Consider the following 23,516-nt stretch of genomic DNA (forward strand, 5'->3'; position numbering starts at 1 on the left):
TACAAGAATTGAACTCGTGCTGTTGGCTTTGTTCTGCATCACAAACCAGCTGTCTAGCCAACTGAGCTAAACCGGCCCCCGGCAGCATATCAGAATACGACACATGCCTGTGGATACATGTCTTTTAGAATTTACAGAGGTAGTGTTAATTTTCCGCTGTGTCAATCTTGACCAACAATGACGTTACCAACTTTCTAAGGCAGATAATTAGAATCTTGGCAAACACTTTGGACGATGTGACAGCGTTTATGTTTTCCACAGGACTGACGATGTGTACCATGTGTTCACCATTCTTCATCTCGACCTGAGCATCATTGGCATTTTCTGGTTTCTCAGTCTCCTCACACCAGATGGTCATTCTTATTGTTTGAAGGGTGCCGTTGTGTACGGGCTGTTTGGATCAGGGCATGGCTCTTCGTCGCTGCATCTGCCTTTGTTTCACTGCCACTGCCAGTGGCCCTGTCTGCCACGTGCCTTGTAGAATTGCTGGAATGCTCGGCATTTCCTTGGTTCACATAGAAGACCAAACCTTCCATATGTCTTGCTAGGTTTGGGTATTCTAGTGAGAGCGTAAACAATTGGGGTTGTGTTTAGGACCTGTGAGCTTTGAGGACCTGCGAGGATCGCTTCATACCAACGTCCATCCTTTTAAAAAAAACATTTTTTTAATTAAAGTTTTCACAAAATATCAACACCAAAATGTAAAAGGACCCTAATAGAATTAAATACAAAACAAAACAAAACAACCCCGCGCCCCCCTCCCCCCGATACATAAATAATAAATTAACACCCGCCGAAACACATAGCAAACATAGCAAATATATACACCGCCTCAGATCCCCCAGTATAGACAAATGAAAATAAAATAGAGCCCCCCCCCCCCTCCTCCCCCGGGTTGCTGCTGCTGCTGACCATTGTCTACCGTTCTGCCAGGAAGTCTAAGAGCGGTTGCCACCGCCTGAAAAACTCTTGCGCCGATCCCCTCAAGGCAAATTTCACCCTTTCCAATTTAATGAACCCCGCCATATCGTTGATCCAGGATTCCACGCTTGGGGGCCTCGCATCCTTCCACTGAAGAAGAATCCTTCGCCGGGCTACCAGGGACGCAAAGGCCAGAATACCAGCCTCTTTCACCTCCTGCACTCCCGGCTCCCCTGCAACCCCAAATATTGCAAGCCCCCAGCCTGGTTTGACTCTGGATCCTACCACCCTCTACACCGTCCTCGCTACGCCCTTCCAAAATTCCTCCAGTGCTGGACATGCCCGGAACATATGGGTGTGGTTTGCTGGGCTCCCTGAGCACCTAACACACCTGTCCTCACCCCCCAAAAAACGACTCATCCTTGTCCCGGTCATGTGTGCCTGTGCAGCACCTTAAACTGTATGAGGCTGAGCCTCACGCCCAACGTCCATCCTTGATTAGCTCTTTGATGTTCTACATTGTGAACTTGACGAGTGGATCTTTCTGAAACGCTTCCCTGGGAGTGGATGTCATCACCAACTCAACAATTCTGTCCGTTAGCTCTGTGTTTAAAAACAATCACAGAATGTAATCCTTTTCTCCGTATCTGCTGATGAAGTGGTCAACGGATTAAGTAGGCCGTTGTCGAAATGACCTGAACTCTAGTCGATGAATACGTAAGTTCAACTTGATTCTGAGCCAGACCTCCAATGTGGTGCATATCTTCTGGGGATCCTTCGGCTCTTCTTCTGTTAGTCCTGATGTATTCAGCCTGTGTAGACTTTCATTCCCAAATGTTTCTGGCTTGCTTGTCTGGTTCAGACACACCTGAATCAAGAAACCACAGTTCGGTACGCTGTTTGAACATTTTGGCTGGGGTTTTCCGGCTCTGGTGTGGGGGTCCTACCGCGGCAGATGCAATGGCCCATTGGAACTTCCATTCATTTTGGTGGTGACTGGTGGTAAAATTCAGCCGTTCAATTCACATAGTAGGTCAGCTGCATCCCAATTCAAACTGGGGAATTTTGTGGACATTCTGACAATATCCCTTTGACCATCTTCCTTCTGTAGTACCTAGAATGAGTGTTGCTGTAGCTGTTTTTGTGTTTTTTTCTGAAGTTCACCCCACGAAGATGAGTTGTGGCGGGAACGCACTAAGGAGTAATTGCGTCTTTGCTTTTTATTCAATTTATTGTTCAGCAGCTCCTGAATCTACCTGCGGCAATCACAACCTTCTCTTGTCTGATTTTTAGGACTGCCTTTGTTGTTTGACCCACCCTCACTCATTATCGATCTGACCCACACCCAGATCACTTGCCTTTCCCGACTGAACTAACCTGGTGCTGGTCCTCTTGACGTGCTGTCCACTCTCTGACCTGACAGGCCCCAATCCCACCATGAGGAATCTGTCTGCTTCCCAGCCCTTTCACTTGAGCACCAGCTCAGCGCTCTGTCTCCAAATGCTTTTGTTTTGCAGTCAGGACGCTGCGTTTTCAACATTCTCCAACGCAGCAACTATGTTGTGATCTGCACAAAACATCGAAGGTCTCTTCATGTCAGGTAGCACAATCTAAGGCTGATCACCATGTTGTACCTGTACTAAATCTTGCTGCAACCTGTCTGACCACCACTAATCCTTGTGATGTGTTATTATCATGATATAATACCTTGGGCGTGTTTACTGTACAAGACACAAATCACCAATCACTCATAACAGATTGGGTAAATACATTGTGGGCAGGGATTGGGTAAATACACAGTAGGCAGGGTGGGCCTGCCTGCTGAGAGCCTGCTTCCAGGCAGTTGAACAGAATGGTGGCAAAGTGGCACAGTGGTTAGCGCTGCTGCCTCACAGCGCCAGGGTCCGATTCTGACCTTGAGTGACTGTTTATGTGGAGCATGGCCAATCCACCTAACCTGCATGTCTTTGGACTGTAAGTTCTCCCTGTGTCTGTGTGGGTTTCCTCCAGGTGCTCTGGTTTCCGCCCACAGTCCAAAGATGTGTAGTTTAGGTAAATTGGCCATGACAAATTGCCTCTTAGTGTCCAAAGGTTAGGTGGGTTTATGAAGATAGGGTGCGGAATTGGGCCTCGGTAGAGTGCTCTTTTTAGGGTCAGTGCAGATTTGATGGGCCTACTGGCCACTTTCTGCACTGTAGAGATTCTAGAATTCTATCTACTATCTTCCTTTCCATGTGTCCCCCACACCCACCTCCTCCTGACACATGGGGCAACTGGAAAATCCCAGTCAGTCACTTTTAATTGCCCTTAATAAGGTTCTTAATAGGCTGGAATGGCTGTGTGAGATGATGGCACGATGCTAATGATGCCAGACTAGTAATCCAAAAGTTCAGGCTACCTGAGCAGATGACAATACTTGAATTCAGTTAATAAATCTCAGCACTGGTGGCAATGAAGTTCATCATCGATTTTTGTAAAAAGCAATTTGGTGTGGCAGCATGGTGGCACAGTGGTTAGCACTGCTGCCTCAAAGCGCCAGGGGCCCGGGTTTGATTACGGCCTTGGGTGACCATCTAGGTGGAGTTTGCACTTTCTTTCCATGACTGCGTAGATTTTCTCTGGATGCTCCAAAGTCCAAAGATGTGCAGGTTAGGTGGCTTGGCCATGATCAATGCGTGGGGTTATCGGGCTAGGACGGGGGGATATGGACCTATTTCGAGGGTTGGTGCAAACTCAATGGGTCGAATAGCCTTCTTCTGCACTGTAGGGATTCTATGGCGTGCCTCGAGATGGGGGGTAGCTTGCCCTAAAATGACGTGGAGAACTGGGTTGGGGAATTCGGTGGCCGGCTAATTCTGGTATTTTCAGACACAATGGGCGGGATTTTCCGCCCCCCCGCCGGGCCAGAGAATCGCTGGGGGGGTGGCGTGAATCCCGCCCCCGCTGGCTGCCGAATTCTCTGGCGCTGGGGTTTTGGCGGGGGCAGTAATCATGCCGTGGCAGTCGGCGGCCACTAGCGATTCTCCGGCCTATGATGGGCTGAGTGGCTGCCCGTTTTTTTGCCGGTCCCGCCGTCATAAATTAGAGTAGGTCCTTACCGGCGGGGCCTGGCAGCGCGGGTGGCCTCCGGGGTTCTCGGGGAGGCGCGGGGGAATCTGGCCCCAGCGGGTGCCCCCACGGTGGCCTGGCCCGCGATCGAGGCCCACCGATCCGCAGGCGGGCCTGTGCCGTGGGGGCACTCTATTCTTCCGCACCGGCGGCTGTAGCGGTCCGCCATGGCCGATGCGGAGACAAAGCCCTCTGTGCATGCACTGGGATGACGCCAACATGCGCTGGTGCTCCCGCGCATGCGCCAACTCGCGCCGGCCCTTCGGCGCCGGTTGGCGTGGCGCCAAGCCCCTTCCCTGCCGGCCGACCGGCGCAGCGCAAACCACTCCATGGCCGGCCTAGCCCCTGAAGGTGTGGAATCCTCCTCACCTTTGGGGCGGCCCGACGCCGGAGTGGTTCACGCCACTCCTTCCCGCTGGAGTTGCCCTCCCTGCCGATTACGGCAGAATCCCGCCCAATCTGCTTCTGTTCCCGACTTTGGTGGAGTCTGTGGTGATATGCATCACTGTTCAATAAATGTGTTAAACCTATCTCCAAGTCTGAACCTTCCTTTGTCAGAGCATATATCAAGGAAGCAGCTTATGCTACACGAAGAAGCATAGCACAACATGGTTCCAGGAGTGCCTGTTGAATCTATATAGTTCAACTCAACAGGTCCGTGACTACCAGCAACAGCACCCAGGCAAGATGTTCGAGATTCCGGTTCCTCAGTGGCTCAGGTGCCACGGCAATCTCAGTGCCAACTGGCATGCATTCAGGCAGAGATTTGAGATCTACCTGGCAGCGTCCAACCTAGATGGCGGGGAGGATGCAGGGAAAATAAAGATTCTGCTCACCATTGCAGGTATGTCATCATGATTTGTACATGTCATCACTTATCTACCTATCTTGTTCAATTTTCTTTAACACTACAGAAAATATGTAACACGAAAAAAGGGGGATGTGGTGATATGCATCACTGTAAATACACAAGGGGTTAATGTAAATACACTAAGACTAAGTAAACACTAGAGGGAGCACCACAGACATTATGACATGCAGACATACAGCTAATGAACACATAGAATAGGACACGACCAATGGGCAGTCAAGACACCCAGAGGTGACACTACCACAAGGGGGCAACCCATATAAAAGGACAGGGCACACATGCTCTTTCCCTTTTCCACAAGCGACACTCAGAGAGACAGGGGCAGGTTGGAAGCATCACACCCACGGCATGGCTTAGAGCAGACTGGTTAGTTAGAGTGAGTTACTATAGCAAGATCAGCAGGAGAGTCGAACTCAAGTAGGAGAATTGTTAACTGTTCAACAAATGTGTTAAACCTATCTCCAAGTCTGAACCTTCCTTTGTCAGAGCATACATCAAGGAAGCAGCTTATGCTGCATGAAGAAGCATAACACAACAGAGTCTAAACAATTCTGCCCTCTGTATCTAATAACCTGCCCTGACTATAATACTGAGTAAATGTCACCATCTATAGTATAACACCTGCTGACATCCCTCTTGTGTATAAGTGAATCATCAGAATATTTCTACAATCTCAGGGCATCCCAATGAGTTTCACATTCAATGAGATACTTTTTGAAGTGTAATCATTGTTGTAATGGAAGGAATGTGGCAGCCAATTTTCACATAGCACCTCCCACAAATGGCAATGCTACAATGAGCAGGTAATGTCTTCAGTGTGATGCTGATTGATGGATAAATATTAGCCAGGGGACAGAGGATAACTCTCCTGATTTATTTCAAAACTGTGGCTAACAGGCCCTGTAAATCCCCTCTCCTTTAATGGGTCATTCACTCTCACACTATCTTTGACACAGCATCCCTTTTGGCGAGGTGGAAAAACTGTAAGAAAATCCCTTTCTCGCACACCCCTCCTGTCTAACATCTCCCCTGTTGTAAGACAAGCTGCTTGTGAAATCTCCCTCACAGCAGAGAGACAGGTCTCAGCAAACATCCTTTCTCCATCACCTTTCTACTATACCTTGCATCTACTATAAAAGGCTCATCATCTGATGGATGAACGGTATAATTTGTATTTAAATGCGTATGATTTCCAAAGGCAGGCTTTACAGAAAGGCTATACTGTATATTGTTGAGAGAAAGTACAATTTGTTATCAGGCCCCACGGCTACTGTTGAAGTAGCTTTTCCCACCTTGAAGCTTGGAATAGCACGAAAGATTTTTTTAAAACTTTATGAAAACAGTGGGAAACAGGATATTGGCTCCCACAGCATGGAAGAATTGTAAGGCAGTTAATTAACTGCTAATGCAGCGACATGCATAAATGAATGGGGAACGGGACTCAAAACCCTCAGAGAAGTGAAGGGGTTCGACATGAGGATGGGAACAGGAGGAGCCCCTTCTGGGTGGTCTGTATTGTAACTCCAGCTACCCGACTTGCTTCTAAAGCCCTTGCCCATTATTGAAAAACAAAATACCGTGGATGCTGGAAATCTGAAGTAAAAACAGAAAATGCTAAATAAACTCAGCAGGGCTGGCAGCATCTGTGGAGGGAGAAAGTGAGTTAGCGTTTCGAATTTAAATTATTCTTCTACAGAACTAAAGCAAGTTAGAAATGTAAAGCATTATAGAGTTGGAAAGGGGGCGATGGAGGTGGGGCAGTACAGAAGTCTAGGGACAGGATGGGGAAAAAGAAATGTGGACACGTTTGTCATGGACATAAGACAAAGGGAAGTGTTAATGATCCCATAAAGGACGAAGAGTGCTAACTGTGGCAAAAGGTGAGGTAGCAGAATCTGATAATGGAAGCAACTGAACAACAAGGGACAGGTGGCCATGTGGAGGAGGAGTGATGTTTGTGGTGATATGCATCACTGTAAATACACAAGGGGTTAATGTGAACACACTACACCTAGCTAGACACCAGAAGGAGCACCAGAGACATGAAACGCAGACATTCAACCAATAGGTCAGTAAGATAGGACACGACCAATGGGCAGTCACGACACACCCAGATGTGACACTACCACAGGGGGGCATTACACCAACACATATATAAGGACACAGCACACATGATCTTTCTCTTTCCAGTGGAGACACATAGTGAGTACAGACAGGATTGATTGAAACGCATCACACTCACCGCGTGGATTGTAGCAGACTGGTTAGTCAGTCTGAGTAGCTATAGCAGGATTAACAGGAGAATCGAATCCAAGTAGGAGAATTGTTAATAGTTTAATAAACGTGTTAAAGCTATCTCCAAGTCTGAACCTTCCTTTGTCAGAGTGTACAACAAGGAAGCAGCTTATGCTACGACAAGAGCATAACAAAACAATGTTGATTTGAAGCAAGCCAGGGAGCTGAAAGACAACAAGCTACCAACTACAAGAAGCAAGGGGTTTTAAGATGGAGGGGGACATTTACTGTCTATAGTTGTTGAACTCAATGTTGAGTCCAGAAGGATTGGTTTCTCTGCATCTACCCTGTCAACCCATTTAATCATCTTAAATTCCTCCATTAGATCACCCTGAATCTTCTATACTCGAGGGAATATTGGCCTATGTGCTCTTGACAATAAGCTTAAGAATCAGAAGCCAAAGTGAAACTTTTTTTTCACAAATCGGGAAGACCTGAATGAAGATCCTCAAGCCATGGAGCAGGAAAGCCCCATAGCTGAAAGCAATGGAGAGATGAGGCAAGTATGGAAATTCGTAATCCAGGGACAACGATTGTTGGGTTCCTGAGTTCAGATCGCTGAATGCTGACATATATATTTTGTACAGCCAATGTCTGTTTGACTTCACTTTGCCTTGTGTAAAGTATCATCTATGTTTCTGACAGGCAGCACGGTAGCGCAGTGGGTAGTACTGCAACCTCACCGTGTCGAGGTCCCAGGTTCGATCCCGGCTCTGGGTCACTGTCCGTGTGGAGTTTGCACATTCTCCCGTGTTTGCGTGGTTTTCCCTCCCACAATCCAAAAGATGTGCAGGGTAGGTGGATTTACCACCCCAAATTGTCCCTTAATTGGAAAAATGAATTGGGTACTCGAAATTTTTTTTAAAAAATCTTTGATTTTGACAGATGAACTGATTACAGGTTATGACTTGTATAATTTCCAACTGCAGATTTCATAGAGAGGGACTAACTGTTCAAACTGAGAATGGTTCCGGAAATGCTGGGCAGGATTCTCCACCCCCCCCCCCCCGGGGTCGGAGAATCCCAGGGGGCGGTGTGAATCCTCCCCGCCGCTCCGACGCCGGCTGCCGTATTCTCCAGCGTCGGTTTTCGGGCGGGGGTGGGGATCACGCCACACCGATCGGGGGCCGTTGGCAACGGCCCCTTCCGGCAATTCTCCGGGCCCCGATGGGCCGAGCGGCCGTCGGTTTCTGGCCAGTCCCCCCGGCGTGGATTGGACATGGTCCCACACGGCGGGACCTGGCTGGTAGCCGGCTGGTGGGGTCCTCGGGCGGGCGCGGGGGGGTCCGGCCCTGGGGGTTCCCCCATGGTGGCCTGGCCCGCGATCGGGGCCCACTGATCTGCGGGCGGGCCTGTGCCATGGGGCACTCCTTCCTTCCGCGCCGGCCCCTGTAGGGCTCTGCCATGGCCGGCGCAGAGAAGACACTCCCCTGCGCATGCGCCCAAATACGACGGCCGGTCTGCGCATGCGCAGTCCCTTCAGCGCCGGCTGATGCGGCGCCAACCCCTCCGCCGCCAGCCTAGCTCCCAGAAGTGCGGAGAATTCCGCAATTTCCAGTTGGCCTGATGCCGGAGTGGCCAATTCGCCGATTCGCGGTGAATCCTGCCTGCTGTCTTTCAGGAATATTTCCAAGTCAGGATGGAGAGTGGCTTGGAGTGGAACTTGCAGGTGGTGGTGCTCCCATGTGTCTGTCACCGTATGTGGTAGAGGTTGCAGGTTTAGAAGGTCCTGTAGAAGGCGACTTGCTGCATTGATGCAGAGCATCCTGTAGTGCCGGTGGTGGAGGGAGTGAATATTTCAGGTGGTGGATGAAGTGCCAATCAAGCGGCTGTTTTGCCCTGGATGGTGTCGAGCTTCTTGAGTGTTGTTGCAGCTGCACTCATCCAGGCAAGTGGGGAGTATTCCATTCCACCCCCAGAAAGTAAGGAGACATGGGATAGTGGGAAATTTGGCCAGTTGGATAACGAACTGGCTAACCGATAGAAGTCAGAGAGTGGTGGTGGATGGCAAATATTCAGCCTGGATCCCAGTTACCAGTGGCGTACCGCAGGGATCAGTTCTGGGTCCTCTGCTGTTTGTGATTTTCATTAATGACTTGGATGAGGGAGTTGAAGGGTGGGTCAATAAATTTGCAGACGATACGAAGATTGGTGGAGTTGTGGATAGTAAGGAGGGCTGTTGTCGGCTGCAAAGAGACATAGATAGGATGCAGAGCTGGGCTGAGAAGTGGCAGATGGAGTTTAACCCTGAAAAGTGTGAGGTTGTCCATTTTGGAAGGACAAATATGAATGCGGAATACAGGGTTAACGGTAGAGTTCTTGGCAATGTGGAGGAGCAGAGAGATCTTGGGTCTATGTTCATACATCTTTGAAAGTTGCCACTCAAGTGGATAGAGTTGTGAAGAAGGCCTATGGTGTGCTCGCGTTCATTAACAGAGGGATTGAATTTAAGAGCCGTGAGGTGATGATGCAGCTGTACAAAACTTTGGTAAGGCCACATTTGGAGTACTGTGTACAGTTCTGGTCGCCTCATTTTAGGAAGGATGTGGAAGCTTTGGAATAGGTGCAAAGAAGATTTACCAGGATGTTGCCTGGAATGGAGAGTAGGTCTTACGAGGAAAGGTTGAGGGTGCTAGGCCTTTTCTCATTAGAACGGAGAAGGATGAGGGGCGACTTGATAGAGGTTTATAAGATGATCAGGGGAATAGATAGAGTAGACAGTCAGAGACTTTTTCCCCGGGTGGAACAAACCATTACAAGGGGACATAAATTTAAGGTGAAAGGTGGAAGATATAGGAGGGATAACAGAGGTAGGTTCTTTACCCAGAGAGTAGTGGGGGCATGGAATGCACTGCCTGTGGAAGTAGTTGAGTCGGAAACATTAGGGACCTTCAAGCAGCTATTGGATAGGTACATGGATTACGGTAAAATTATATGGTGTAGATTTATTTGTTCTTAAGGGCAGCACGGTAGCATTGTGGATAGCACAATTGCTTCACAGCTCCAAGGTCCCAGGTTCGATTCCGGCTTGGGTCACTGTCTGTGCGGAGTCTGCACGTCCTCCCCGTGTCTGTGTGGGTTTCCTCCGGGTGCTCCGGTTTCCTCCCACAGTCCAAAGATGTGCGGGTTAGGTGAATTGGCCAATGATAAATTGCCCTTAATGTCCAAATTGCCCTTGGTGTTGGGTGGAGGTGTTGAGTTTGGGTAGGGTGCTCTTTCCAAGAGCCGGTGCAGACTCAAAGGGCCGAATGGCTTCCTTCTGCACTGTAAATTCAATGATAATCTATGATTAATCTAGGACAAAGGTTTGGCACAACATCGTGGGCCGATGGGCCTGTTCTGTGCTGTATTTTCTATGTTCTATGTTCTATGTTGACTTGTTCTTTGTCGGTGGTGGACAGGCTTTGGGGAGTCAGAAGGTGAGTTACTTGCTGCAAACTTCCCCGCCACTTGCCATTACAGAGTTCAAATGATTCATCCAGTTCAGTTCTTTTTATAAAAATTTAGAGTACCCAATTAATTTTTTCCAATTAAGGGGCAATTTAGTGTGGCCAATCTACCTAGCCTGCACATCTTTGGGTTGTGGGGTCAAAACCCACGCAAACACGGGGAGAATGTGCAAACTCCACATGGACAGTGTCCCAGAGCCGGGATCGAACCTGGGACCTCGGCCCAGTTCCGTTTCTGGTCAATGGTAACCCCCAGGATGTTGACAGTGAGGGATTCGGCAATGATAATGCCATTGAACGTCAAGGGGAGATGGCTAGATTTTCTCCTGTTGGGGATCGTCATTACCTGGCACTTCTGTGGCACGCATATTACTAATTATCATTGGCTGTGAAACACTCTGGGCTGTCCTGAGATTGTTTAAATTGAAAAAAAGCAAGACTTTCTTTTCATTTTTCTTTTTGTATGGCACAGTTATTATAATGATAACATTTTCCTGGTTGGGGCTGTGTAGGTTTGGAGGGTTGGACCTGGGAGTGGTTGGACCCTGGCTTGCAAAAGTGAAAGATTAGTATTTACAGACATCTTCAAAACCGCAGGGCATCCCAAAGCATTTTACACCCCATAAAATACTTCCTGAAGTGTAATCACTGTCGGGATGGAGGAAGCACACAGCCATTCTGCACACAGCAAGATCCCATGTACAACAACATGAGAACAACTCGATAATCTGTTTGTTTGCTGTGGGATAAATATTGGCCAGGCCAATAGGTGGAAATGCCCAGCTCTTCTTCAAAATAGTGTCCTTGGATTGCCTCCTTCCCCTGTGAAGATGGACAGGGCCTTAGTATGACATCTCCCCTGAAATACTTGCTCAGTACATAGAACATAGCAAAATACAGCACAGAACAGGCCCTTCGGCCCACGATGTTGTGCCGAACTTTTGTCCTAGATTAAGAACTAATTAATCTACACCCCATCATTCTACTGTAATCCATGTACCTATCCAATAGCCGCTTGAAGGTCCCTAATGTTTCCAACTCAACTACTTCCACAGGCAGTGCATTCCATGCCCCCACTACTCTCTGGGTAAAGAACCTACCTCTGACATCCCCCCTATATCTTCCACCATTCACCTTAAATATATGTCCCCTTGTAATGGTTTGTTCCACCTGGGGAAAAAGTCTCTGTTTCCCTGACCATCTTATAAACCTCTATCAGTTGCCCCTCATCCTTCTCCATTCTAATGAGAAAAGGCCTAGCACTCTCAACCTTTCCTCGTAAGACCTACTCTCCATTCCAGGCAACATCCTGACAAATCTCCTTTGCACCTTTTCCAAAGCTTCCACATCCTTCCTAAAATGAGTCGACCAGAACTGCACACAGTACTCCAAATGTGGCCTTACCAAGGTTTTGTACAGCTGCATCACCACCTCACGACTCTTAAATTCAATCCCTCTGCTAATGAACGCTAGCACACCATAGGCCTCCTTCACAGCTCTATCCACTTGAGTGGCAACTTTCAAAGATCTATGAACATCGACCCAAGATCTTTCTTCTCCTCCACATTGCCAAGAACCTTACCGTTAACCCTGTATTCCGCATTCATATTTGTCCTTCCAAAATGGACAACCTCATACTTGTCAGGGTTAAACTCCATCTGCCACTTCTCAGCCCAGCTCTGCATCCTATCTATGTCTCTTTGCAACCGACAACAGCCCCCCTCACTATCCACAACTCCACCAATCTTCGTGTCGTCTGCAAATTTACTGACCCACCCTTCAACTCCCTCATCCAAGTCATTAATGAAAATCACAAACAGCAGAGGACCCAGAACTGATCCCTGTGGTATGCCACTGGTAACTGAGCTCCAGACTGAATATTTGCCATCCACCACCACTTTCTGACTTCTATCGGTTAGCCAGTTCGTTATCCAACTGGCCAAATTTCCCACTATCCCATGTCTCCTTACTTTCTGCATAAGCGTACCTTGGGGAACCTTATCAAATGCCTTACTAAAATCCATGTACACTACATCCACTGCTTTACCTTCATCCACGTGCTTGGTCACCTCCTCAAAGAATTCAATAAGACTTGTAAGGCAAGACCTACCCCTCACAAATCCGTGCTGACTATCCCTAATCAAGCAGTGTCTTTCCAGATGCTCTGAAATCCTATCTCTCAGTACCCTTTCCATTACTTTGCCTACCACTGAAGTAAGACTAACTGGCCTGTAATTCCCAGGGTTATCCCTATTCCCTTTTTAGAGCATGTGCTCAGATTTGGACTTCTCATTCAGATGTGCTCCCCAGTGAACCACCAGTGAATACACATCAGAGAGACTGAGCGAGAGAGACTGAAAGGGAGAGACTGAGAAAGAGAGAGAGACAGAGTGTGAGAGTGTGTGGGAGAGAGAGAGAGAGAGAGAGTGTGTGAGAGAGAGCATGAGAGAGAGTGTGAGGAAGAGAGAGTGAGAGAGGAGAGTGTGTGAGAAAGAATGCGTGAGAGAGAACGTGAGTGAGAGAGAAGGATGGAGGGAGAGAGAGTGAGAGATGGAGGGAGAGAGACAGTGAGTGAGGGATGGAGGGAGAGAGTGAGTGAGGGGGTGGAGGGATGGAAGAAAAGAGTGAGGGATGAAGGGGGAGAGAGAAAGAGAGACTGAAGGGCGGAGGGGGAGCAAGGGAGAGAAACAGAGAGAGACTTGAAGAGTCTTTTAGCTTTGGAGAAACTGAAGCTTCCACTATCACCCGGATAGATACTCACCCGATGATATTGAATAGAAACACTATACAATAGCATGGATCAGCTCTGTGTCATGACAACAATCTAGATAAAGTCCTCTTGAGCTTTCCTCTCCACTTGCTGAACACACCCCCACTTTAAGTGATAATTAGGGCATCTATGACAGTCCAGAATTCCAGTATGCTTTGTGTCATTGTATCTTGGCAGCCGGGGTGGGGGGGGGGGGGGGCTGGTATGTTAAACCAATGCAATCAGACTGCCTTGTTACCAAGAGCCTGGAGCCCCGGGGCGAGTGAGCTGGCTTCTCTTATTTCGGTCCGGCTGTCAACAAGCATCTTCATTCAGTCAGCTCCCATCCAGAGCAGCGAGATCTGGGCTTCTGCCAACTCAGCACCTGAAACCGGACACCTGGACAGGACAACGCGGCCATTGTGTCGGGGACCCTGTTATTAAGGAGCAGAACCTGTCTGATGTGGGCAATCAGCCAGCACGCTAACCTGCACTGCCGTGGCCGTGGCTGGTGGGGGCAAGTGAGGTGGGATCAGGTTCGGCTTAATCTGAGTTCATCTGACACGCTCTGTGCTTGGCAGCTGACAGGTTTACTGGGATTTTTTAGGATCTTTTCTGAGAGACTGTCAACGACTGTAGCATTGTGAAGTGACCAGTCTGATGAAAACTCAATGATTCTACTGTTCCCCCAGTGCATACACACAAACACACAGACTGATATGTCTTGATGAAGCCTTTTGAAAGCATCAGCTGTGGTTTGGTTGGCAGCAGTCCTGCCTCTGAGGCAGGGGTTCAGGAGTTCAAGTCTCTCACCAGCACTAATGAGCGAGTCTTTGGGCTGGATATCAGCTGTGACTCAGATGGTAGCGCACTTGCCCCTGAGTCACAAGGTTTTGGATTCAAGTCTTACCCCAGGGCTTGAGCAAAAACATCAAGGCTGACACTCCCTATGCAGTTCAGGGGGAGGGCTACACTGTCAGTGGTCCTGTCTTTCAGATGCAGTATAAAACCATGGCCCTATCTGCCTCTTGGGATGAAGATCAAAGATCTCATGTCACTATTTTGAAGAAGAGCCTTGGTTAAAATGTATCCCTCAACCAACATCCCTAAAGCCAGATTATCAGGATGCTATCTCATCATCTGCTCATTTCACTCTGAAATAATAACTTCCCAAATTCATCTGTTCATTGGGAGAGAGGGGAGATGGCAGTGGACTCTGTTGTTTTTGTCCTGGGTCTTAGATACGGTTGTCATGTATCTGGACTTACAGACAAACCTGTTGGTAAACTCTATCTTTTATTGAACTTCATACTAACTATGTACAATACAAACTCAGCACGAGGTTCTATATAGAACTATCTCTCTCCATGCTCTGTTGTCTTATGATCGTATCTCACTGATAATGTTGGCTATATATTTACATATTGAACATTAACCTTTTATCTTACAATATTACTGGACTAGTAATCCAGAGGGCCAGGCTGATGCTCCTGGGAGGTGAGTTCAAATCCCACCACGGCAGCTCGTGGAAGTTAAGTTTGATTAATAAATCTGGAATTAAGAGCTTGTCCCAGTAATGGTGACCATGATAACTACCATTGACCCCACATAAATCTCTCATCCATTTGACAGCGGATGAAAGAACTGCCCTGGTTGACTCACATGACCCTGGTGAGACCACATTTGGAGTATTGTGTACAGTTCTGCTCACCTCACTATAGGAAGGATGTGGAAGCAGTGGAAAGGGTGCAAAGGAGATTTACCAGGATGCTGCCTGGTTTGGAGGATAGGTCTTATGAGGAAAGATTGAGGGAGCTAGGGCTTTTCTCTTTGGAGTGGTGACTTAATAGAGGTTTATAAGATGACGAAGGGGATAGATAGAGTGGACGTTCAGAGACTATTTCCTCGGGTGGATGTAGCTATTACAAGGGGGCATAACTATAAGGTTCAGGGTTGACCGAGGTAGGTTCTTCACTCAGAGAGTGGTTAGGGTGTGGAATGGACTGCCTGCTGTGATAGTGGAGTCGGACACTTTAGGAACTTTCAAGCGGTTATTGGATAGGCACATGGAGCATACCAGAATGACAGGGAGTGGGATAGCTTGATCTTGGTTTCGAACAAGGCTCGGCACAACATCGAGGGCCGAAGGGCCTATTCTGTGCTGTACTGTTCTATGTTCTATAGTACGCTCTGAAGTGGCCTGGAAAACATACTTTCTGCATGGAAATCTGAGCTTCACTCCTGACTCCCTCTTTCTAATCTAACAGCTCCTCCAATTCTTTTGCAAATCTCTTTATCCTGCTCACCGCCACCTTCTCAAGGGCAATTAGGGATGGGCAACAAAGCCTGGCCTATCCAGCGACGCCCTGTGAAAAAATAACAAAAAGTTCATTTCTGCTTATCTGCTACGGGTTGTTGAATGAGCAGTCGTAACTTCGGGACAATGGTGGGGTTAAGAGAGGTGGTGGTGAGGTGGGGCTGGGTGAATGCGACAGCTGAGATGTTTTTAGATGATGGCAAAGAGGTGCAGCATGTAGATTAGAAATAGAACAGGACAAAGGATAGATCTGTGTGAGAATAGGAAGAGACGTCATTGATGGTAATTGTCTGGTTACGATTCGATAGATAAGAATGGAAATAGTTGAGAGCAGTCACACCCAGCTAGATATCAGTGGAGAGGTGTTGGAGGAGGATGGTGTGGTCACCGTGTCAAAGGCAGCAGACAGTTCGAGAATCATAGAAGTGCAGAAGGAGGCCATTTGGCCCATTGATCTGCATGGACTCTCTGAAAGAGCACCAGACCTAGGCCCACTCCCCCACTCTATCCCTGTAACCTAACCTGTACATCCCTAGACACCAAGGGGCAATTTAGCAGGGCGATTCCACCTAACCTGCACATCTTTGGACTATGGAAGGAAACCGGAGCACCCAGCGAATGAGGAGGGAAAGCTTCCCTTTGTCACAGTCATACAGGATGTTTATTCATGATTTTTAAAGGAAGGCACCCCTCCAAATGGGTTGCCATCACCTTAGCCATCACCTTTGCAACAGCATTCAACAGAGAGATGGGCCGATATGACCCACACTCCAAGGGGTCTTTGTCAAGATCAAGGAAACCAATGCCTGCACCAGTGTGACCGCCAATACCCCTCAGGACAGAGAATCATTAAACATGTCCAACAGGTGTGGCCCCATCACAGTCACAAACTGTGATCCATCCGGTCCCGGGCCTTTGCCAACTGCATTGAACGAATACAGTTCATAATGTCCTTCTGTCTGAGTGGTGCCTCCAGCTCCTGCCTTCTTTCCCTTTCCACTTCTGGGAAAACCAACCCATCCAGAAATTGTACCATAGTCGAGTCTTCCTCCGGAGGCTCAGACTTATATAGCCCCCAGTAAAAGGTCTCAAACACTTCACTGACCTTCTCTGGAGCAGAAACCAACCCTCCCCCTGAGTCCTTAACCTGAGCTTTCTCTCAAGAGACTACCTGCTGTCTCAACAGGTGAGCCAATGATTGGCTGACCTTCTCCCCGTACTCATAAAACGATCCTCTTAAACAACTAAGTCGGTTCACCGCCTTCCTCGTTGACACCCTCCCCAGGGAAAAAAAATCAAAGTTATAACACAATGGATCAGCAAAGAGCCTCCTACCCATCTTTAATATCAAACATTCTAGAAACGAAAAACATATACCCACAACCAATTCCTTTTCCCCAAACATCTCCAATAAAAGAACCAAAACCACGGAAAAAAAGAAATAGCAAAAACATTAAAAAGCCAACATTCAGGTGGAATCAACACCATCATTAAATTCTCCCCCAGCCCATGCTTCTTTACAAAGTAATTCGCCTCCTCCGGCCTGTCAAAATAATAGTCCTGATCTTCGAACGCGCCCCGAAGGTGAGCTGGGTATACCACTCCAAAACGCACCTTGCTCTTGTAAAGAACCGTCTTGGCCTTGTTAAACCTGCATGCCTTTTTGCCAGTTCCCCAATGTTCTGAAGGGTGGACCTCCCAACTAGACTCTCAAATGTCCTTCGCCTACCTTGGGATCCGCTCCTTATCCAAGTATCTGTAGATCCGGATATAATCGTCTATGGTGTCTCCCCAACCTTGGCTTCTGTCTCAATGGTCGATAGGCCCGGTCCACTTTGGGAGAGTTCGCGAAGACCCCATCCCCCACCAGCTTCCCAAACATCTTCACCACATACTGCATGGTACTCATACATTCTCTGCCCTCCAGATGCCCGACGATCCTCAAATTCTGGAGTCTAGAATGATTTTCCAGATCATTGGCCTTGGCCTTCAATATCTTTTGCCTCTCTGACAACATCGTCACCTCTGCCTCCAAAGAGGCAATCTGATCACTATGCTCCGTGACCGTCTCCCCCACCTCCTGAATTGTCGAGCCCTGTACCTCCAACCATTGTTCCACCCTGTCCAAAGTTACATGAATGGTGCCACCGCCACCTCAATTGTCTTCACCAGGTCATCAGGAGATGGGTTGACAGCTTCAAATTCCTAGGGGTGTACATCTCCAACAATCTGTCCTGGTCCACCCACGTCGACACTACGATCAAGAAAGCACAATGGCGCCTATACTTCCTCAGGAAACTAAGGTAATTCGGCATGTCTACACTGACTTTTACAGATGCACCACAGAAAGCATCCTATCTGGCTGCTTCACAGCCTGGTATGGCAACTGCTGGCCCAAGACTGTAAGAACCTTCAGAGAGTCATGAACACCGCCCAGTCCATCACACGAACCTGCCTCTCATCCATTGACTCCATCTATTGACCTCCACCTAACGTTCCGCGAGAAAGTCTAGGAACGGTTGCCACCGCCTGGAGAACCCTTGCACAGACCCTCGCAAGGCAAACTTTATCCTTTCCAGCTTGATGAACCCTGCCATATCGTTGATCCAAGCTTCCACGCTTGGGGGCTTCGCATCCCTCCACATTAGTCGGATCCTCTGCCGGGGTACCAGGGATGCAAAGGCCAGAACAGCGGCCTCTTTCAGCTCCTGCACTCCCGGCTCGACCGCTACCCCAAATAATGCTATCCCCCAGCTCGGCTTGACCCGGGTGTTCACCACTTTGGACATAGTCCTCGCAAAGCCCCTCCAGAACCTCACCAGCGCCGGATACGTCCAGAACATATGGGCGTGATTTGCTGGGCTCCCCGAGCACCTAACACACCTGTCCTCCACCCCAAAAAACCTACTCATCCTCGCCCCTGTCATATGCGCCCTATGGACAACTTTGAACTGTATTAGGCTGAGCCTGGTGCAAGAGGAGGATATCAGGGCATCAGCCCACAGATCTTCATCCAGCTCCTCCCCCAGCTCCTCCTCCCACTTACCCTTTAACTCCTCCACCGAGGCCTCCGAGGCCTCCTGCAGTTCCTGATAGATCGCCGAGACCTTGCCATCTCCAACTCATACACCCAAAATCACCCTGTCCTGAATAATTCATGCTGGGAGCAGTGGAAATTCCCTCACCTGCCATCTCACAAACGCCCTCACTTGCATGTACCTAAAAGCATTCCCGGGAGGTAACCCAAATTTCTCCTCCAGCGCCCCTAAGCTCGCAAAAGTCCCATCATTAAATAGGTCACCGATGCTTTTAATCCCAGCCCGATGCCAGCTCAGAAACCCCCTATCCATCCTAGCCGGAACGAACCTGAGGTTCTCTCGTATCGGGGACCAGACTGAGGCCCCCACCTTGCCCCTATGTCGCCTCCGCTGCCCCCAAATCTTCAGAGTCGCCGCCACCACCGGACCCGTGGTGTACCTTGTCGGCGGAAGCGGCAACAGTGCCGTCACCAGCGCCCCCAGACTCGTACCCACACAAGACGCCACCTCTAGCTTCTTCCACACCGTCCCCTCTCCCTTCATTAACTACTTACGGATCATCACCACATTAGCTGCCCAATAATAGCCACATAGACTTGGCAGCGCCAGGCCCCCCCCCCCCCTGTCCCTGCTACGCTCCAAAACACCCACTTCACCCTCAGGGTCTTATTTGCCCATACGAATCCCATAATACTCCTGCTTACCCGTTTAAAAAAAGCCTTGGGGATTAGGATGGGCAGGCACTGGAACACAAACAGGAACCTCGGGAGGACCGTCATCTTGACCGACTGCACCCTACCCGCCAGGGAGAGTGGCAGCATATCCCATCTCCATCTGTTCCACCAACCGTGTCAAATTGAGCTTGTGCAGGGCCCCTCAGCTCCTAGCTACCTGGATCCCCAGGTATCGGAAGCTCCTCTCTGCCCTCTTCAGCGGTAGCTCATCTATCCCCCTTCCCTGGTGCCCCCCATGCACCACAAAGAGTTCGCTCTTCCCCACGTTGAGCTTATAGCCCGAGAAGTCTCCAAACTTTCTAAGGATCCGCATAATCTCCACCATCCCCTCCACTGGGTCTGCAACGTATATCAACTGGTCATCAGCATATAACGACACCCGGTGTCCCCCCCCCCCCCCCCCCCCCCCGCCCCCCCCCCCCCCCCCGGACCAATTCCTTCCAGTTCCTAGACTCCCTCAGTGCCATGGCCAGCGGCTCAATTGCCAGTGCAAACAACAAGGGGGATAAGGGACACCTCTGCCTCGTCCCGCCGTACAACCTAAAGTACTCGGACCTCCGTCGGTTCGTAGCCACACTCGCCACTGGGACCCTATATAACAGCCTTACCCATCTTATGAACCCTTCCCCAAACCCAAACCTCCCAAGCACTTCCCAGAGATACTCCCACTCCACCCAATCAAAGGCCTTCTCCGCGTCCATAGCCGCCACTATCTCCGCTTCCCCCTCCACCGAGGGCACCATGATCACATTTAAGAGCCTCCGCACATTTGGTTTAACTGCCTGCCCCTCACAAACCCCGCCTGGTCCTCATGGATCACCCCCGGGACAACGTCCTCAATCCTCGTAGCCAGAACCTTCGCCAACAACTTAGCGTCTACATTGAAGAGCGAAATCGGCCTGTACGATCCACATTGCAATGGATCCTTGTCCCGCTTCAAAATCAACAAGATCAGCGCCCGGGACATTGTCGAGGACAGGATCCCCTCCTCCCTTGCCTCATTAAAAGTTATCACCAGCAGCAGGCCCAGCAGGTCCACATACTTTCTGGAAAATTCAACCGGGAACCCGTCCGGTCCCGGGGCCTTCCCCGCCTGCATGCTCCCCAATCCTTTAACCAGCTCCTCCAGCCCAATTGGTGCCCCCAAACCAGCCACCTGCTCCTCCCCCACCCTCGGGAACCTCAGTTGGTCCAAGAATCGCCACATTCCCCCCCCCCCGGGGGGGCTCAGACCCGCATAGAAGTCCCTAAATACCTTGTTTAGGCTCACCGCACTCCACACCATATTCCCCCCTCTATCTCTAATTCCACCAATCTCCCTAGCTGGCTCCCTCTTATGAAGCTGATGTGCCAGCATCCGGCTCGCCTTCTCCCCATACTCATATACCGCCCCCTGCATTTCCCTCCACTGCGCCTCTGCTTTGCCCGTGGTCAATAGATCAAATTCCATTTGGAGGTATTTTGCCCCCTCTTGTGAGATGAGGGCCTTCCAAGTCAGACGGGGACCCCTCATTTGACTTGTTACTTGTTTTATAACCTCCAGACATCACACGCCAGAGGAGGAACCCACACTTTCAAATTACACCACTTGTCTTCCCAAACAACACCTGTTAAATCGGTAAAAAGAGTCAAAAACTGAATCCCCAAGCGGGAGCAACCTTATATATGACCGTTCACCTCATGGCCACCACCAGAAGTCCATCATTTGTGATTTTGATAAGAGCCAATTTGTTGCCATGGCAATAACCTGATTGGAGAGATTCAAGCATGGGACTGAATTACAGGGACTTGGATTGTTTTGGCTACCCACCAATGTGGCTGGTTTAGCACACTGGGCTAAATCGCTGGCTTTTAAAACAGACCAAGGCAGGCCAGCAGCATGGTTTGATTCCTGTACCAGCCTCCCCGAACAGGTGCTGGAATGTGGCGACTAGGGGCTTTTCACAGTAACTTAATTTGAAGCTTACTTGTAACAATAAGTGATTTTCATTTCATTTCATTTCATTTCAATGAGTGGTTAAATTTGGCATCATGATGTCAGATTGGGATGCTGATCTTTAGGATCCAGGACATATGGGTGACGAGAGCCTTGGAGCACTGTAGACAGTGGTCAGCGTGGATCCTCTGGGGGATGCTGGCAGTTTCTGCTACCTGATCTGCAGAACAAAGCAGAATGTTAGTCAAAGAATCTGGAATATTCACCATCAGCACAAATTGACACATTCCCCCAAACCCTTTCCAGAATTTTACACCGAATAATATCCTCCCATCCATCCCTCTCCTCACAGTTCAATCTTAAAACTCAATTATCTCTCACACGGTCATCCTTTCTCTCACTACCAACATCCCGTCTCTCCATACTCCACAGTTATGGGAGGCAATAGCATAGTCACTGGACTAGTAATTCGGAGACCCAGGGTAATGCTCTGGGGACCCGGGTTCGAATCCCACCTTGGCAGATGGTGAAATTGAATTGAATTGTCAAAAGAACCCATCTGGTTCACTACTGGCCTTCAAGGAAGGAAATCTGCCATCCATACCTGGTCTGGTCTACATGTGATTCCACACCCACAGCAACGTGGTTGACTCGTCAAACGCAATTAGGGATGGGCAATAAATGCTCACCTAGCCAGCGACAGCGACACCCACATTCATGGGTGACTGGATTGCAATGTTGGGCACACCATTACCTGGCCTCATCGTCTCCCTGGCATGCTGCTCCTGGACGAAAGCAAGCAACATAATTAAAATCCTTCCAAAAAGGAACATTTCCCTCATGTTGGAAGACAAGTAATGCATTTTCTCAGTAGCGAGAAAGGCACAGAATGCCAGGTCAAAACCTTCAGCTCGGGTCTGGAATCCACCACTTCCCCTGGGCGCTCTCAGGTGGTCATTAGCTACAGGTCAAACAGTACGGGGGGAGGGGAGGTAGCAGCAGCGGTGACTCTCTACGGTGGATTGGCATTCTCGCCAGGCATGTAATGGGGCCGGAAATAGTTCCATGTGTGGGAGCGTGCGGGTGGCCTTCTTCCGCATCCAGTGGCAACAGCCCGCCTTCCGCTATGAATTTAGCCAATGAAGATCCTGGAAAGAGGGGCAAAAATTTGGGAGGCAACAAGGCGTTCAAGGGTTTTGGTGTGGAAAGGGAGGCTGGATGTGGACCAATAGTTTGCAAGGACTGAGGTGCAGAGAGGGGTGATGGCAGCACATTATGAAGGAGAGAGAGGGACAACACCTGTGGTGTTAGCTAATATGAGAGCCAGGAAGGGAGGCTGGGCATTCAGCAGTTTAGTGGGAAGAGGATGGGGAGAGCCGAAGGTCGGTCTCATGGATAAGATGGAGTGGGCATGAGGACAGATAGGAGGGAAACTAGAGGAGGATGTGAATTTAGTGCTCAGGCAGGTGCTCCCAGAGTTGCAAACACAATTACTTACCTTTCTCATCAAAGATTCTTCCATAACCACGCTTTTAACTTTTTCCCAACTCGGCTCCAGGAAGCGAAGTGCAACCCACACGCCTGTCAGCATCAATGGTGCCAAAGTGGAGATGGTTGTCAGCTTCAAATTCCTAGGTGTGCACATCATCAACATCTATCCTGGTCGACCCGTGTCGATGCTACGACCAAGAAAGCATATCAGCCCCTATACGTCCACAGGAAATTAAGGAAATTCGGCATGTCCACATTGACTCTTACCAATTTCTACAGATGCACCATAGAAAGCATCCTATCGGGCTGCATCACAGCCTGGTATGGCAACTGCTCGGCCCAAGACCGTAAGAAACTACAGAGAGTCGTGAGCACAGCCCAGTCCATCACACAAACCCGGCTCCCATCCATTGACTCAGTCAACACCTCTCGCTGCCTTGGGAAAGTGAGCAGCACAATCAAAGACCCCTCCCACCCAGGTTATTCTCTCTTCCAACCTGTTCAATCAGGCAGGAGACACAAAAGTCTGAGAACACACACTAACAGGTTCAAAAACAGCTTCTGCCCCGCTGTTACCAGACTTCTGAATGACACTCATATGAACTGA

This window comes from Scyliorhinus torazame, chromosome 7 (genome assembly GCF_047496885.1).
Source record: "Scyliorhinus torazame isolate Kashiwa2021f chromosome 7, sScyTor2.1, whole genome shotgun sequence".
In the NCBI taxonomy this organism is placed as follows: domain Eukaryota; kingdom Metazoa; phylum Chordata; class Chondrichthyes; order Carcharhiniformes; family Scyliorhinidae; genus Scyliorhinus; species Scyliorhinus torazame.